This window comes from Bubalus kerabau, chromosome 1 (genome assembly GCF_029407905.1).
Source record: "Bubalus kerabau isolate K-KA32 ecotype Philippines breed swamp buffalo chromosome 1, PCC_UOA_SB_1v2, whole genome shotgun sequence".
Classification (NCBI taxonomy): Eukaryota; Metazoa; Chordata; class Mammalia; order Artiodactyla; family Bovidae; genus Bubalus; species Bubalus kerabau.
In genome coordinates this window covers 235,297,504-235,314,493 of record NC_073624.1, presented here as the reverse complement: position 1 = coordinate 235,314,493, position 16,990 = coordinate 235,297,504, and positions in this window count along the sequence as shown.

Genomic DNA, 16,990 nt, shown 5'->3' with positions numbered 1-16,990 from the left:
GCTGAGTGCAGGAACCCCTTTACACTGTTCCCATTGAATTTCACCTCCATTTAATGGGTTCAGTTCAGTTCAGTCGCTCAGTCATGTCCTACTCTTTGTGACCCCATGAACTGCAGCATGCCAGGCCTCCCTGTCCATCACCAACTCCCGGAGTTCACTCAAACTCATGTCCATCGAGTCAGTGATGCCATCCAGCCAGCTCATCCTCTGTCGTCCCCTTCTCCTCCTGCCCCCAATCCCTCCCAGCATCAGAGTCTTTTCCAATGAGTCAACTCTTCGCATCAGGTGGCCAAAGTATTGGAGTTTCAGCTTTAGCATCATTCCTTCCAAAGAAATCCCAGGGCTGATCTCCTTTAGAATGGACTGGTTGGATCTCCTTACAGTCCAAGGGACTCTCAAGAGTCTTCTCCAACACCACAGTTCAAAACCATCAATTCTTCGGTGCTCAGCTTTCTTCACAGTCCAACTCTCACATCCATACATGACCACAGGAAAAACCATAGCCTTGACTAGATGGACCTTTGTTAGAAAAGTAATGTCTCTGATTTTCAATATGCTGTCTAGGTTGGTCATAATTTTCCTTCCAAGGAGTAAGCGTCTTTTAATTTCATGGCTGCAGTCACCATCTGCAGTGATTTTGGAGCCCAAAAAAATAAAATCTGACACTGTTTCCACTGTTTCCCCATCTATTTCCCATGAAGTGATGGGACCAGATGCCATGATCTTCGTTTTCTGAATGTTGAGCTTTAAGCCAACTTTTTCACTGTCCTCTTTCACTTTCATCAAGAGGCTTTTTAGCTCCTCTTCACTTTCTGCCATAAGGATGGAGTCATCTGCATATCTGAGGTTATTGATATTTCTCCCGGCAATCTTGATTCCAGCTTGTGCTTCTTCCAGCCCAGCGTTTCTCATGATGTACTCTGCATATAAGTTAAATAAGCAGGGTGACAATATACAGCCTTGATGTACTCCTTCTGAGTTCTCACTCATTGTGAGCACTAACAGTTTATCCATAATAGAATGATCACATACAGAGCATGAACCATGCTAACCACATTATTAACTTATTTGAATGCTATAAACATCCTTTATCATACCCCCATTTTAAGGAGAAATAAACTCATGCACAGAAAGTTTATTTAAACTTTAGATTTAAATGAGGCATTCCATCAGCAGAGCTGTGTTTCCCCTATTCTGGCCTGAAGGATTAAGTTTGACCTAATCAAATATGGCATTCCAATAAACTTTTTGTGACATGTTTGATAAAGATATTGATTACCTTCAAACTTCAGACAATATTGTAAGAGCTGAGAACTCTTGAATGTAACTGGTATAAGTTCAGCAGAAGCTGAAATGACTTAATACCTTGAGCACTAATGGAAAAGTCATTGGAAGGATTTGATGCAATTTTATGTATCAAATCATGACTCAGGGCCATTGTTTAGCTAATGCTAGATCAAATTAAAGATCCCAACAAGTTCTCTTATTAAAAGGTGGTATGGAAATTATCAGTATATCATGTGTGATTTTTTATGTAAACCATCAGTTGGCAAGCAGTTTTAAACAAATAGTTTAGTTACATTAGAGAATAAAGGGAATAGAGATTACTAATTTATGTTAATGTATTACCACATCAATACTCATCTTACTTACTTTTTTATCAAATGAAAGAGTCTTTAAATTCTATAGTCCTTAACAATTTTCAAGTTTCACACACAGGATTTCATACAATCCCATGATGGCCCTTTTCTTTTCTCCCACCCTTATAATGTCCCTCATTTCCCCATTTCCCTGACCCCACTGGTGGCCACTAGTTTGTTCTCTGTATCCGTGAGTTTGCTTCTATTTTATTCATAGGTTTGTTCTATTTTTTAGATTCCCCACATAAGTGACATCATATACTATTTGTCTCTCATTTATTTCACTTAGCTTAGTGCCCTCCAAGTTCATTCATGTAGTTACAAACAGCAAAAGTTCATTCTTTGTGGGCTGAGTAGTAGTCCATTGTGTGTGTGTGTATGTGTGTGTGTGTGATATATACACCATGTCTTCTGGACACTGAGGTTGCTTCCATATCTTAGCAATTGTAAACAATGCCGCTATGAACATTAAGAGGCATGTATCTTTTTGAATTAGTGGGGTTTTTTCAGATATATACCCAAGAGTATGTGTATATATATATATATAATTTTTTTTCGGATATATACCCAGAAATTCCACCCAGCAGTGGAATTGCTGGGTCATATGGTATTTCAGTTTTTAGTTTTTTGAGAAACTTCCATACTGTTTTCCACAGTAGTTGCTGCACCAATTTACTTTCCCACCAAACAGCATATAAGGGTTTCCTTTTCTCCACATCCTCGCCAATGTTTGTTATTTGTGTTCTTTTTGATGATGGCCATTCTGACCTGTGTGAGTGATCTCTCATTTCCCTGATGATTAGTGATATTGAGCATCTTTTCATGTGCCTCTTGGCCATCTGTATTTCCTCTTTAGAAAATGTCTGTTCAGTTCCTCTGCCTGTTTTTTTTTTAATAGAGTTATATGAGCTGTTTATATATGCTGATCAACACCCATGTTTTAATTTCAACCAAGTCCACACCCCAGCATCATGATCCCCTCTGAACTTGCCTATGCTTGTTCACTAGCCTTCACTCCTACAGTGACCTCACCATTTGATTATTTAACTCATTTCAACCACTCAGATCACTCCTAAAGCTTTTCCCTCAAGTTCCACTTAACCTAACTCTCTTTATCTTAACTGCCTGTAGTAGTTTGAACAGTGTTCCCCAAAATTCATGTCGACCTGGAACCTCAGAATGGGATCTTATTTGTGAATAGGATCTATGCAGATGTAATTAGTTAAGGTCACACTGGAGAAACATGGGCACTAAATCCAATAACTAGTGTCCTTATAAGAAAAGGGCATAAAAAAGACACAAGAGCAGCCACATGCTGGCAGAGTCAGAGACTGTAGTGGTACAGGTACAAGCCAAGGAATGCCAAGGACTGCGGGGAGCCACCAGAAGCTCAGAAAGAAACATCAGACCCGTTTCTTTCTCAGAAACTCCAGAGGGAGCCAATTGTACCAACACCTTAATTTCAGACTTCTGGCCTCCTGAACTGTGAAAGAATAGACTTAGTTTTAAGCCACCCAGTTTGTGGCAATTTTTAGGGAGGCCCTGGAAACTAATGCACTGCCCTTAACACCTATGGTTTACCAGTAGTTCCCATTTATAGTATTTTAGAATCACCTGAAAAGCCTGTTAAAACAGTAGTAGAAACAAATGACGAAGGGTTAATCTCCAAAATACATAAGCAGTTCATACAGTTCAACAACAGGAAAACAAACAGCCCAATCGAAAAAATGGGCAGAAGATCTAAACAGACATTTCTCCAAAGAAGACACCAAATGGCTGATAAACACATAAGATGCTCAACATTGCTCATTATTAGAGAAATGTAAATCAAAACTACAATGAGGTATCACCTCACACCGGTCAGAATGGCCATCATCAAAAAAATCTATGAACAGTAAATGCTAGAAAGAGTATGGAGGAAAGGGAACCCTCTTGAATTGTTTGTGGGAATATAAATTGATATAGCCACTATTGAGAACAGTATGAAGATTCCTTAAAAACCTAGAAATAGAGTTACTGTGTGATCCAACAATCCCACTACTGGGCATACACTCTGAGAAAACCATAACTGAAAGAGATACATATACCCCAATGTTCATTGTAGCACTATTTATTAATACAATAGCTAGAACATGGAAGCAACCTAGATGTCCATCAACAGATGAATGGATAAAGAAGTTGCGATGCACACATACAATGGAGTATTACTCAGCCATGAAAAAGAATGCATTTGAGTCAGTCCTAAAGAGGTGGATGAACCTAGAACCTATTAATAGAGTGAAGTAAGTCAAAAAGAAAAACAAATATTGTATATTAACACATATATAAGGAATCTAGAAAAATGGTACTGATGAACATATTTGCAGGGCAGCAATGGAGATACAGACATAGAGAAAGACTTGTGGACACAGTAGGGGAAGGAGAGGGAGGGGTGAATTGAGAGAGCAGCATAGAAACATATATATTACCATATGTAAAATAGCTAGCTAGTGAGAATTAGCTGTAGGACGCAAGGAGCTCAACCCAGTACTCTGTGACAACCTAGAGGCATGGGATGGGGTGAGAGATGGGAGGGAGGTTCAAAAGGGAGGGGACATATGTATACCTATAGCTGATTCATTTTGACATAAGGCAGAAACCAACACAATGCTGTAAAGCAATTATCCTCCAATTAAAGATAAATTAAAAAAAAAAAAAAAAAGCAGTGGACCCCAGCCTGAGTTTATGGTTTAGCTGGCCTAGAGTAAGGTCTGAGATTTCACTCATCTAACAAACTGCCAGGTTGTTGGTCTGGGGACCACAGTGAGAACCACTAGGTCTATACCAGGCATCTTAGCGCTTAATTTCATTCAGTTTAGAACTTCATTACATCATGTCTTACATCATGTTTACCATCAGTTCATAAATACAGGTCTGCCCTCCCAGTGATCCTGTGAGTGCCACAAAATCCATGTTTTAACCTACTTTTGTTTATCCACAGGACATAACGGTGGCTGGCACACTGCTAAATTGAATAATCCAAGCATGACCGTTGAAAGCAACAACTTCACGCTCTTAAATCTCATTTCTCCTTGTAACATGGGCTTAGTGGTGTTTAAAAGGAATTTCTGTGAAGAATGAATAGCTAACTCACATAAAATGACTATGATATTATTGCCAGGCTTCTAAAATGGGTACAATAGATGTTAAGCATTAATACTATTATTTATGACTGTTGTTTATTAATGCAAAAAGTTAGTTACTTCCATCTAGACAGAATCACCTGAAACAACAGAGTTTCCAAAGTTGAAACCTGGAGTTTGTTAATGTCTAAACTGAGAGGTTATGGACTTTGTTCACATGATGCAGTCAGAGGGATTGCGCTTCGTGGGTTACATTAGATGCTCACCTCCATTCTGACTCTGGGATGGCAAGTCATTGATGCTTTGAAAAGGTTGCGTACAGCTATAGTAAACCTCAGCACTCCCTTTATAATATTAAGAAGGACTCAGAGCTTGAGAGAAATATGGTTACATCAGAATATGTTCCCCTACCAAGACTGGAAATGCTGAACCTCTCCTCCTAAGTGCTCAACAACTTTGATTAAGGGGTGGAAGGTAATTTTAAAAATCAAGAACAGAATGTATAGCACAAAGTTCAGAGGTCATGAAAAAATGGGTGGCACAGACAGAATGTGAGTTCAACAGAAATGTGCCAGGCAGTGTGCTGAATTTGGACAATGCAGAGGTGAAAAATAACATCAAGAAGCAGGGCTTGAGTGAACATCAGAGTTACTGACCAACCCAGAGACAGGAATGAGGATTCAAATAATCCAGTTACTAGGCTGGCTATTCCTAGCCCCCTGAGTTGACAGCAATGCCAGCCTCAAGGAGGAAAGTCCACTGGTATATTGGTGAATGGTGGAAATTCCCAGACATGTTCTCCAGCTAAGCATCAAGTCATCTGTTGGTCACATGCTGACCTTCATCTTTGATCCAGTTACCCAGCTCTTTGCCAGTTCCTTCATGACAAACCTTTCTTTATATCACAGTTTCAGAATCTCAGCTCCTGATTATTTTCTCTTCCCTTGCTTTATCTGAGTGTGGGGTTTCTTCCTCCAAATCCAGTTCTTTCCAGGTCTGTATTCCCACTATTTTGTCCCATTCCCTGGAGCTGAGTCATCACTACCTCCCAGAAGCTAAATGTCCAGCTCACCCAATTTCTATCTCCTACAGATTAGAAACCTCCCTCATGCACCTATAGCACAGACCTCTCCCACTTCCATGACCATCCCATCTGGCCAACTATCTTCTCTAAGCCATGTTATGAAGAGGCCAATGTTCAGGATTTCAGTCCAACTGGAAAAGAAATAAGAAACAGAGTCCAGTAGAGACTAAAGGCAGAGTCTCAAGCTCACCATGAACACAAAGCACACTGGCTGTAGTAGTTTGAACAGTATTCAGACTGCCCATAGTAGTCTGAACAGAGAAACAAAGGGCAAAAGGAGAATAAGAGACTAGTAAGAGAGATGGACCCCATCAATAACCATGATGTTAAACTCTAGCAAAGCTCATCTCATAGTCACCAAGTGTCCAAGCTTCCAGTGTCATTAAGTAAGAAAGTCTTTCTCAATCATAAAACTTCTTTGTATTCTCCCTCTACTCCCAAAGACAATAATGGGAAATAGCGCTGAGCAAATGGAGAATTTTCTGTTGTTTTTTCAGATGCCACTGAAAGATAAGATTCATGTTGCAAGGTACATGTTGTAGGTAATCCTCTGAACCAAACTGCATGTTCACTTTCAGAGCCAACTGCTGCTCTTGAACTAGGAAGATGATACAGTGGGACCCCTACATTCATGGATGCAGAACCCACAGATAGGGAACCTGCCGATATAGAAGGCCAATTGCATCATGGACGTCTTGAACATGCTCAGATTTTATTGTCCGTAGGAGGTCCTGGAACCAGTTCCCCTACGTATACTGAGGCGCCACTATTCAAAAAGGCACAGAGGAGAATTCTACGGCAGATATGAAAATGAGATCAGGAGTCTGCTTTGCTCAGCTTTTCCCTTAAGGCCAGCAATAAGAAGGGAAGGCATATTTTCACAAACTTCCATTTTTCCTGGCGCCTTTCCTGTATCATCCTGACCCAACTCTCTCGTTCCTTCCTCCAGGCTCACTTAACACCACAGCAGACTGAGTGAGCTCCTACTCCATGCCAGCAGCCACAGAGCCAAGTGCTGAATACTCAGCAGGGATAGGACATACGTAGCCCCTGCTTTCAGGAAAGCAGATTGGTAAATGAACAAAAATTTTGCACTAATTAATGAACCTGGTAACATGCCGAGGAGGAAGACAGGAAGAAGAAGGTCAGCGTGTGTTTGACACAGCCTGACTCTTAGCCAGAGAGAAAACTGCTGAAATCTCTTCCCAAGTCAGCTGCTGATATATATCCTGTATCAACATGGGGTGTTATTTATGTCTCCATGAATTTAATTAACCAATGATTTCCACTGGTTCACTTCCTTTGTTTTCCAGTTGAGCAACTTAACAGACTGTTAGGATCTTCCATAGCTTGCAAGGAAAGGGGACTGGCCTTTCCTTTTAGTTGAGCCTAAGGGTTTCTCCAGACTTAAGATTCTGTTTCAGGAAATGCCTGAAGCATCAAACTTAAAACCAAAACCAGAAAGGGAGAAGATTGTAAGAAATAGATGGAGTCCTAGTTTCAACTATGAAAAGAAAACATTGCTCAGTTCAAAAAAAAAAAAAAAAGGAAGAATAAGCCTTAGATTTAATATAGATTATAATGTCACCCTGTGATATGCTTTTCACTTTACCTTGGTTTTCCAAGCAGTAACTTCAGTTTATTAATTTCATTCATATCTGGGTAGAAACTGACTCTATAATAAAAACAATCTTTTGTAGAAATGTTTCTTTTTACATTAGAGATCCCATCTACCTCCTGTGCAATGTTTAAAGCCACTTTGCAGACAGGACCATGGACGTATTCTGGTCACCATCATTCACAAAAAGATCTATCAAATAGCCAGTTCAACAGAGATGCTAATTCTTACCCACAAGGTATATAACCTGGTATAGCCCACCTTTATTTCTATGTCCTCCAGTTAGTCAGCAAGTCCATGAAATTTATTGGGCACCCACCAAACTTACTGTGAAAAATGTTCAAAATGAATGGAGATGTGGTTCCTTCACTCATTTATGGTCTAGATTCTTATGTACAGTTCAAAAGTCCCTAATATGTAGAAATGAAAACACTACAAATGAGTTGAATAGACTCAGGTGGGCTCGTACACATGGTACATAGAGTCAGTCAAAAAAGACTAATGAAAAACATGAATCAGTCCAATCAAGTCTCATTTATTTCAAGTCTCATAGTTTAGCATTCTCTTTCCAGATCAAAGTGGAAAATAGCCAGTGCAAAACAGAGTGAATGCATAGGTATAAAGAACAAAGTAGTGGCTGCCAGAGGGAGGGGGTTGAGGCGAGACAATACGAGTGCAGGGGCTCAATAGGTACAAACTTCCAGTTATAACATAACTGGAATAAATAGGAACATAAATTCCCATTTATATTCCTATAAATATGAATATAATGTACAGCATGTGGCTATGGTTAATAATACTGTATTTTATATTTAAAAGTTGTTAAGAGACTAGATCTTAAACGTTCCCAACACAAGGAAAACAATTCCATAATGATGTATGGTGATACATGTTAGCTAGATACATTGTGTCAATCTTTTTCCAATATGTATAAATATCAAATGATTATATTGTAAAAAAAAAAAAAAATAGTGAATGAAGGTGGAATCTACAACGTGATTGCTTCTGGCATGCAGTGAGTAGGTAGTAAAATTCAGGGAAATGTTACAAAAAGTGCCAATCTCCAAAACGTCTATTGCCTACCTGCAAGTAGATGTCTTTAGGTCAGAAGGAACTTCAATGCACTGCTTTCTTCATGGAGAGTTTTGCCCCCACCCCATAGAACTTGTCATCTGACCTAATGACAGTTGATTTGCATGCTTAGAGAGAACAACTCCCTATGTCTAGGGTCCCCAACGTTTTTGGCACCAGGGACCACCTTTGAGGAAGACAAACTTGGATGGTTTCAGGATGATTGAAGCACATCACATTTATTGTGCGCTTTATTTCTAATCTCTGCCACCGCTGATCCGACAGGAGGCACAGGGGCACGGCCTGGAGGCTGGGGGCCCTTGTCCCTCTGTCGTCAAGGACGGGCAACAGTTTAGAGACTCCAGCCTGTTCTAAAACCACACTTTGAGTAATGCTGTTTTAAAAAGTAAGAGCTCAGACACTGGAGAACCTGGACTTAAGTCATATTATTACTTCTCAATATGTGACTCTGGGCAAGTAATTTTCCCTGCCTTAGTCTACTCATTTGTAACATGAGTATAACTACCCACTTCACTGGGTCATTGTATGACATGAGAGAGTGTCTGAAACATTTGACATGATAGATGGCATATGATCAATATTAGGGAATCATTACTCAACCTACTGATATGGGTCCTTAATATTCCCCTTCTCCACATAGTAGAAAGGTAAAGAGAAATGCAGAGGTAACAATATCAGACCTGGTTCAAAATGAATTCTTTCTCCTAATGACCTTTACTCCTTACTGCACAGAACAAATATACAATGAGATATAGAGAAAAGATGAATAACTAAAGGCAAGAAATCCTAGGCTCTAGATCTGACTTACTACAGAGACCCCTTAAAAAAGACCCTGATGCTGGGAAAGATCGAAGGCAGGAGGAAAAGGTGATGACAGAGGACGAGATGGTTGGATAGCATCACTGACTCAATGGACATGAGCTTGAGCAAACTCCAGGAGATGGTGAAAGACAGGGAAGCCTTGGTGTGCTGCAGTCCATAGGGTCACAAAGAGTCGGACATGACTGAGCAACAACAGAGACCCCTGGGCAATTCCTTTAGTTGCCTGAGCTGCAATTTCCTCATCTTTTAAACTAAGAAAGTAAAACAGGGGATAGTGCTCAAATAAGAATATTACCTTGGCTGCATACATCACAGTCATCGCATCAGATAAAACCACGACTGTGAAAGCATTTGTTGTTAGCCGCAGACCGTGAATACAAATGTAGCTGGTCAAGGAGGATGCCCAACATGAGCACTTCAGATAGCTCATGGGGCAACCGTGCCTCTCTGGTCCAGAGTCACCCATTCTCAAGTTCCTTCAGCTACTTGCCACACAGTCTTCTCCTGGATGACTTCCTCTGCAACTTCCCTCTTTATTTCTGAGCCAAACAGGGAAAGAGCTGTGAAAGCAGTTTCCAGGCTGTGTCATTGTCGATCAGCTCTCCCAGCTGCCTCCGGAAACCTGCTCTGTGAGTTAACTAATCATTGTGAGAAGGCCATTTATCCTCAGATTCCTGTGCACAGAGCCCTTTCAGGTTGATGCCCTCTTGTTTTTTGAACCTTGTTGCTTCTAATTGGTTGTGACGTCCACCTTCTTTGTATGCTACCAAATATTCTCCCCTACTCTTTTCTTCCTGGATTTCCATACATTAAAAAAAAATTAATTCTGGTGTTTGGAGAATGCTTATGGGCTTCAGACACTAATAGAGATCTTAAAACATGAGCTAGTGGGCCTCCCTGGTGGCTCAGTGGTAAAGAATCCTCCTGCCAATGCAGGAGACATGGGTTCGATCCTTGATCTGGGAAGATCCACAAGCTGTGAAGCAACTAAGTCCAAGCCCCACAACCACTGAACCTGTGCTATAGAGCCCAGGAGCCACAACTACTGAAGCCGGTGCCCTCTACAGCCTGTGCTCCGCAATAAGAGAAGCCACTGCAACGAGAAGCCCACACGCCACAATGAGAGAGGAGCCCCTGTTCTGCGCTACTAGAGAAAAGCGCATGCATCAGTGAAGACCCGGCACAGCCAAGAATAAATAAATTTTTTAAACTCAGCTGGTAAGAGAGAAACAGACAGGCAGACAGACAGATGGATTCGTCTGCAAAGACTTAACATACTGGCTTAACATTTACCCTCCTACTTGAATGGTACTGATAAACCTATTTGGGTAGCAACTGAGATGCAGACATAGAAAACAGATTTGTGGACACAGTAGGGAAGGAGAGGGTGGTACGAATTGATAGAGTAGCACTGAAACATATATATTATCACATGTAAAATAGATAGCTATTAGGAATTTGCTGTATGACTCAGGGAGCTCAACCCCAGTTCTCTGTGACCATCTAGAGCGGTGGGGAATGGGAGGGAGGTTCATGTGTGTACCTGTGCTGATTCATGGTGATGTATGGCAGAAACCAACACAATATTGTAAAGCAATTATCCTCCAATAAAAATAAAAATTAAAAAAAAAAAAAAAACGCAAATTGGAACCCTGTTTCTGCCCCAGATGGAGAAACAGAATGGATTTACTCTCCTACTTGAAGTAAATAAAAGATAAAACAATGGTTTTGAAGACATTGAGCATCAGGCAATGAAAGAGTGATCCCTGGGAGATGAGACAACAGATGAAGGCAGCCCTGGGATTTCCCCAGCAAACTGTCTGCAGAAGCTTTCCAGGCAGCAGCACAGGGAGCGGGGTGCAGGCAGAACCCAGTGGACTCTGAGTGGAGACAGAGACGAGAGTCTGGGGAGACTGAGCAGTGAGGGGACAGAGAAAAGGGCGAGGGCTGCACAGACGGAAAGCTTGGACTGAGGCCCACAATCTATTTTGAGCTCTCAGCAGGGTACTGAACAGTGAATATGCAGGAGAAAACTACCTGTGCCCAGGAGGGGAAAAAATCCATCCCAAAGGATGAGGTAAGAGTTCCCTGTGGTCATCACCTGGAAACACACACTCACACCAGGCATATAAAATCTGAAACTCCGGGGGTAGGAGGCAGAGGTCTGTGTTTTAACCAACATTCCAGGTAATATTCTGATGCACGCCCAACTGGGAGAACCACTGTCCTAAGACAGTGGTCCTCAACCTTGGCTGAATTTAGAATCATCTGGGAAATGTCACAAAATTCTGATGCCAAATCTCCCCCTAGGGAAAAGTTAAATCAATGTGATTCAGTAGCCCTGAGTGTGGCCTGAGAGTCTGCATTCCTAGAGAGCTTCTTGGTGGCCTGAAAACCACTCTTTGAGAACGACTCATAAAGGGGCTGAGGAGGGGTGAGGCCTAACATTGGGAGCCATGTAACTCTAACAGGGAGGAGAAGACTGCACAGCTAGGAAATGAAGCAGAATTTATAGGCATCTTCAAACCCCGCTAAACAATGAGAAATCACTACATTCCAAAATATCCTATTTGGGGACAAATCTAATTATTAAGCATTTCTCACATCATCAGCCAAAATTTTGCCCTCTATCACCTTCCAGTTGTTCATTTTTATTAAGGCCTTCACCTTTTTCTGACTTCATTTTTTTTCCCCCATTGAAGGGATTAAACCACAGTGGTTACAAAGCTGCAGTTAGTTTTCCCCAGTAAAATTCTGCTATATGAGTATTTTGTCAGTCTCTTAATAGCTTAGACCCATTAGACCCATCATGCTCAGACATCAGTGTACATGGGAACTTGGTTAGAGATGCAGACACTTTGGCCCCCACTCCAGAGCTTCTGACTTTAGCTTGGGATGGCATTTTGTAAATACCAAGAGTATGTCTGATGCTTCAGGCCACATACTGAGACCTACAACCCTAGGATCTTGCTCTCAAGTTCAGTATCCAGTGAAGCATTTTCAGAATAATTTTTTTTTTACACCAAGACACAGCCTCCCACCTGAACACTGAATATTCTGCTAAAATCACTGTTGTGCCAGCAAGGGTCCCTGCTGTTTCCAGGTGGCCTGGGTATCAGGATGACTGCTGGGGTTTATATACACAGAAGGTCTCCCACCACAAGAGAAGGTCAGGCTCCCTCCTGCTGCACCGCAGGCTAACAGCTGAAAGACCTACTGGCCTTGATGATGGATAGAAATCATATTCATTTCCTCTCAGCTTTTTCTTAATGTTTTCTCCCTTTTCTCTCCTCCTCAGGTCCTACCCCTCTTCTTTGTCTCCTCTAATAACAATAATAGCTACTGTTTATGGAGCCTCTGTTTTCATAGCTGGCACCATGCTAAGAATGCTACAGATTACATTAAATTTAGTCTCCACAGTCACCTAGGAGTTCAGCCTTACTTTATATATAAGGGGAAATGTCAACCTGCACAAGGTCACACGGCTAGGGACTGGCAGCCCTGACCCTGATCTGTAAGTTCCCAACCCCACAGCGTCTGCTTTTATTCCCTCTCTTCTTCTTTCCTTTCAAACATTTCTCTGCTCTTTTTTTCATCACCTTGTTGTGCTTTCTCTACCTGCTCTCCACTAGTCTTGGAATGAAATTAACCACTTGGAATTCCAACAGCAAGAGCCCAGAGCTCAGACCTACAGAGTATTTCAAACATACATGCGTAAGACACATGCCACCCCAGATTCTGTGTGAGTGTCTGCATCAGGGACAAAGGGTGGGGGTCTGTGTCCTAGGGACATTTGGGGCCACAGATCAGAGACAAGGGCTTTCCTGGTGGCTCAGACAGTCAAGTATCCACTAGCAATGCAAGAGCTGCAGGAGACATGGGTTCCATCCCTGTGTCGGGGAGATCCCCTAGAGGAAGGCATGGCAACTCACTCCAGTATTCTTGCCTGGAAAATCCCAAGGGCAGTGGAGTTTGGTGGGCTACAGTCCATGGGGTCACAAAGAGTCAGACATGATGGAAACGACTTAGTATGCACACACGCATCAGAGACAAGTGAAAAGCCAATGGTCAGAAATCTTGAGGCTTTGACTGGATCTTGTCTGATACTCTTGTCCTTCGGAAATCACAGGCCCAACTGTAGCAGCTGCCCCAGAAGCCCATTGCCTGTTCACTAACCCGCAGCATCCTTGGCCTCCCGGCAGGGATCCATCTGCAAATGTTACAGTTATTCGTCACCAAAGAGGGCAGCCTGGGTAACAAGAGTCAGCAATAGGAGTTCAGGGGCTAAATCCTCCAGACAGCTCACCTGGCCCAATTGAGGGCACCATACAGAGACATTTGGCAGAAGAATGTTCCATGGGCTTCTGTGCCAAGAAGTCAAAGCTGCAGTGAGCAGAGTATTCCTCAGCTCTCACTATAGCTTTTCAGGTTCCTTCAAGCATCATTTCATGGTTAACAGCTCATCCAGCTTACTCAGGGTGGTCAGAGGCCAGCCTCAGATGCATTTAGCTACAATGCTAGCAATCACTGCCCCAGAGGAGATAAAGTCCTCTTGGCTACAAGTGGAGCTCTCAGGCCTTCGAAGGATTCCTTTTTTCTGGGAAGCCCTAGGAGCTAGGATGAGAGACATTTTTTACAGAAATCATTCAGAATGTGTGAAACCACATAATTTTTCCTTTCAAGGAGCAAGTGTCAGCGTTTCATGTTGCTGCTGCTGCTACTGCTAAGTCACTTCAGTCATGTCCGACTCTGTGCAACCCCATAGACAGCAGCCCATCAGGCTCCCCCGTCCCTGGGATTCTCCAGGCAAGAACACTGGAGTGGGTTGCCATTTCCTTCTCCAAGTGTGTTTCCCTAGTGTTTCACAGGGAAGGGAAAATATCCACTAAAAGCAAAGATTTCTCTGTGAACTCAAATCATACTTTCAATAGCTATAGTGCAGCATTGTTAGGAACAGGGTGAAGTCATAGGCATTTTAAGACTTTAACTTGGAAAGTAATTTTACAGAGTCTCAGTTAACTAAGAGTAGTACTTCTACTACTAAGAGTAGTGCTTCTCAATTATGTTGACGAAGCACTCAGTGTTAATGTACCACAAGGATGATTTCATATTCAAGACTGACCTATATCTTGGGTCAAGTCATTAATTTCCCTAATCCATGTTTCCAGGTTTTTATAGAAAGGATGATAACCCCATCCGACAAATCTCAAAGCTTCTTACAACCACAGGAAAATGTAAATAATTTGAGTGTACACAGTGAATGCCACTTAGAGTTTGACAATACATGTGTGCTCAGTCGTGTCTGACTCTTTGTGACCCCATGGACTATATAGCCTGCCAGGCTCCTCTGTCCATGGGATTTCCCAGGCAAGAATACTGGAGTGGTTTGCCATTCCCTTCTCCAGGGGATCTTCCTGATGCAGGAATTGAACCAGCATCTTTTGCATCTCCAGCAGTGCAGGTGAATTCTTTACCACCACACCACCTGGGAAGTTCCAGAATTTGACAATATATATTTCTTAATTAACCCATAAGGGGGTGTAGTCATGCTCTCCAGAGAAACAGGACCGATAGAAGATACCTAGAAATATAGAGAGATTTGTTACAGGAATTGGCTCAAGTAGTTATGGAGGCTATGAAATCCCATAATTTGCCATCTGCAAGCTGAAGAACCAGGAGAGCAGGTGGTGTAATTTAGTCTGAGTCCGAAGCCTGAGAATCACTGGTTGATGGTCTAAGTCTCAGTGTGAGTCTGAAAGCCCAAGAACCAGGAGCACCAGTGTCCAAGAGCAAAAGATGGAAGTCTGAGAACAAGCTAATTTGGCCTTTGTCCTCTTGTTTGTTCTGTTTAAGCCCTCAGTGGATCAGATAATGCCCACCCGCAGGCATGAGGGAAATGTGCTTTACTCAGTCTACTGATTCAGATGCTAAAACACCCTTACAGACACACCCAAAATAATGTTTTGCCAGCTATCTGGGCATCCCTGAGCTATTTGGGCTCATGCAATTTGACACACAGAATTCACCATCACAGGAGACTTTTCATATTGGTACTAGTGTTATCCATACCTACAATCCCACCTAAAGAAAATGTCCCTGTTGCTGCAAATGGTATTATTTCATTCTTTTTTATGGCTGAGTAAATTACTCCTCTGTCCATGGAATTCTCCAGGCAAGAATACTAGAATGGGTAGATATTCCCTTCCCCAGGGGTCTTCCCAACCCAGGGTTTGAACCAGGGTCTCCTGCATTGCAGGCAGATTCTTTACCATCTGAGCCAACAGAGAAGCCCAAAATGACCATATGGAAAAAGAATCTAAAAGAGAATGGATATGTGTATATGAATAACTGACTCACTGTGCTGTACAGCAGAAACAAAACATGGTAAATACAAAAAAAAATTAAAAAAAAAAAGAAAGAAAATGTCCTACCCATAGCCCATCAGGATGGAGCAGTCACATTTCCTATCTACTACCCACATCACTATTGTCCAGTGACCCTAGCTGGATGTATCCGTCCCAAGAAAGACAACTCATGAGCTAGCTGATGGCCCTGAATTCTCACAAGAATAAAGACTTCTGGCCAGAGAGGCTGATCAAGCCATAAGGAGAAAATATATAAAGAAGCAGAAACTGAACAGAATAACTGAGGTACAGAAAACAAAAATGTGCCAGGTTTGGAGCACAGATAGTAATGGCAGGAAATACACTCAAAGAAGCAGAGATGGAGAGATGATCTAACTTGGGTTAATGATGAACCACAAGAGTGCGGATCCAGCCATGCCTACTGTGGACATCTTGACAAATCTCCTTACTCTGGTTCCTGCCTCTGAGGAGCCTGATTATCCCACAGTTTCTTTCCTGTGAAATCCATTTCCTTTTATTGTTACACATCTCCCTTCCTAGACCAGGTTTCTCTATGTCTTTGCCTCTTGTAGCCAGGAGAATTTAATTCATATAACATTAAACACCTGAGATTCTGCTCAGCTATGAATGTGCCAGGTATTAAGAGGAGTCTATCCCCAGTTATAACACCAGGGACCCCTTCAAATCCTGGCCATTTTTCTAGGAGTCTTCACAACTTCAACCAAGAGAAAGCATTAGCTCTCCTTACCCTTCAACCTCCTCCAGGCTGCAGGTCGGACTTGCCTGAGGAAGTTGGACATGAACCTTTCTAAGAGGGAAGTTACTGATTTGCATAATAGTTCTGCCAGAGCTTAAACTTACTCCCTTTTCGCCAGAATGCATCATGCACTTTAAAAAAATAATAATCAAGAGAAGGGGACTTTAATGATCTTTATTGTCTCCTCTTAGTTTAATGCAGGCAGCAAGGGAGATGAGAATTCGTGGACTAAGCAATTTGCTGGAGTGGCTGTTAAAGTGATGTGTGGAAGGGACAGCAGCAAAACCTGCTTAATGCTCAGAAACACCTGCTGGGAAATATTTTTTCTGCATGGGTTGCAAACAGTATTAAAACAATTTTCTTGCCTTGAACAAAAGAGGGGGTAGAAGAGGGCAGCTATGTTTCTATAGGCTCGCACTGTAGAACAGAACTGAGAGAATTAAGAGATAAGAAAGAGGCTGGGTGAGCACACAGGTATCTCTCACAAAAA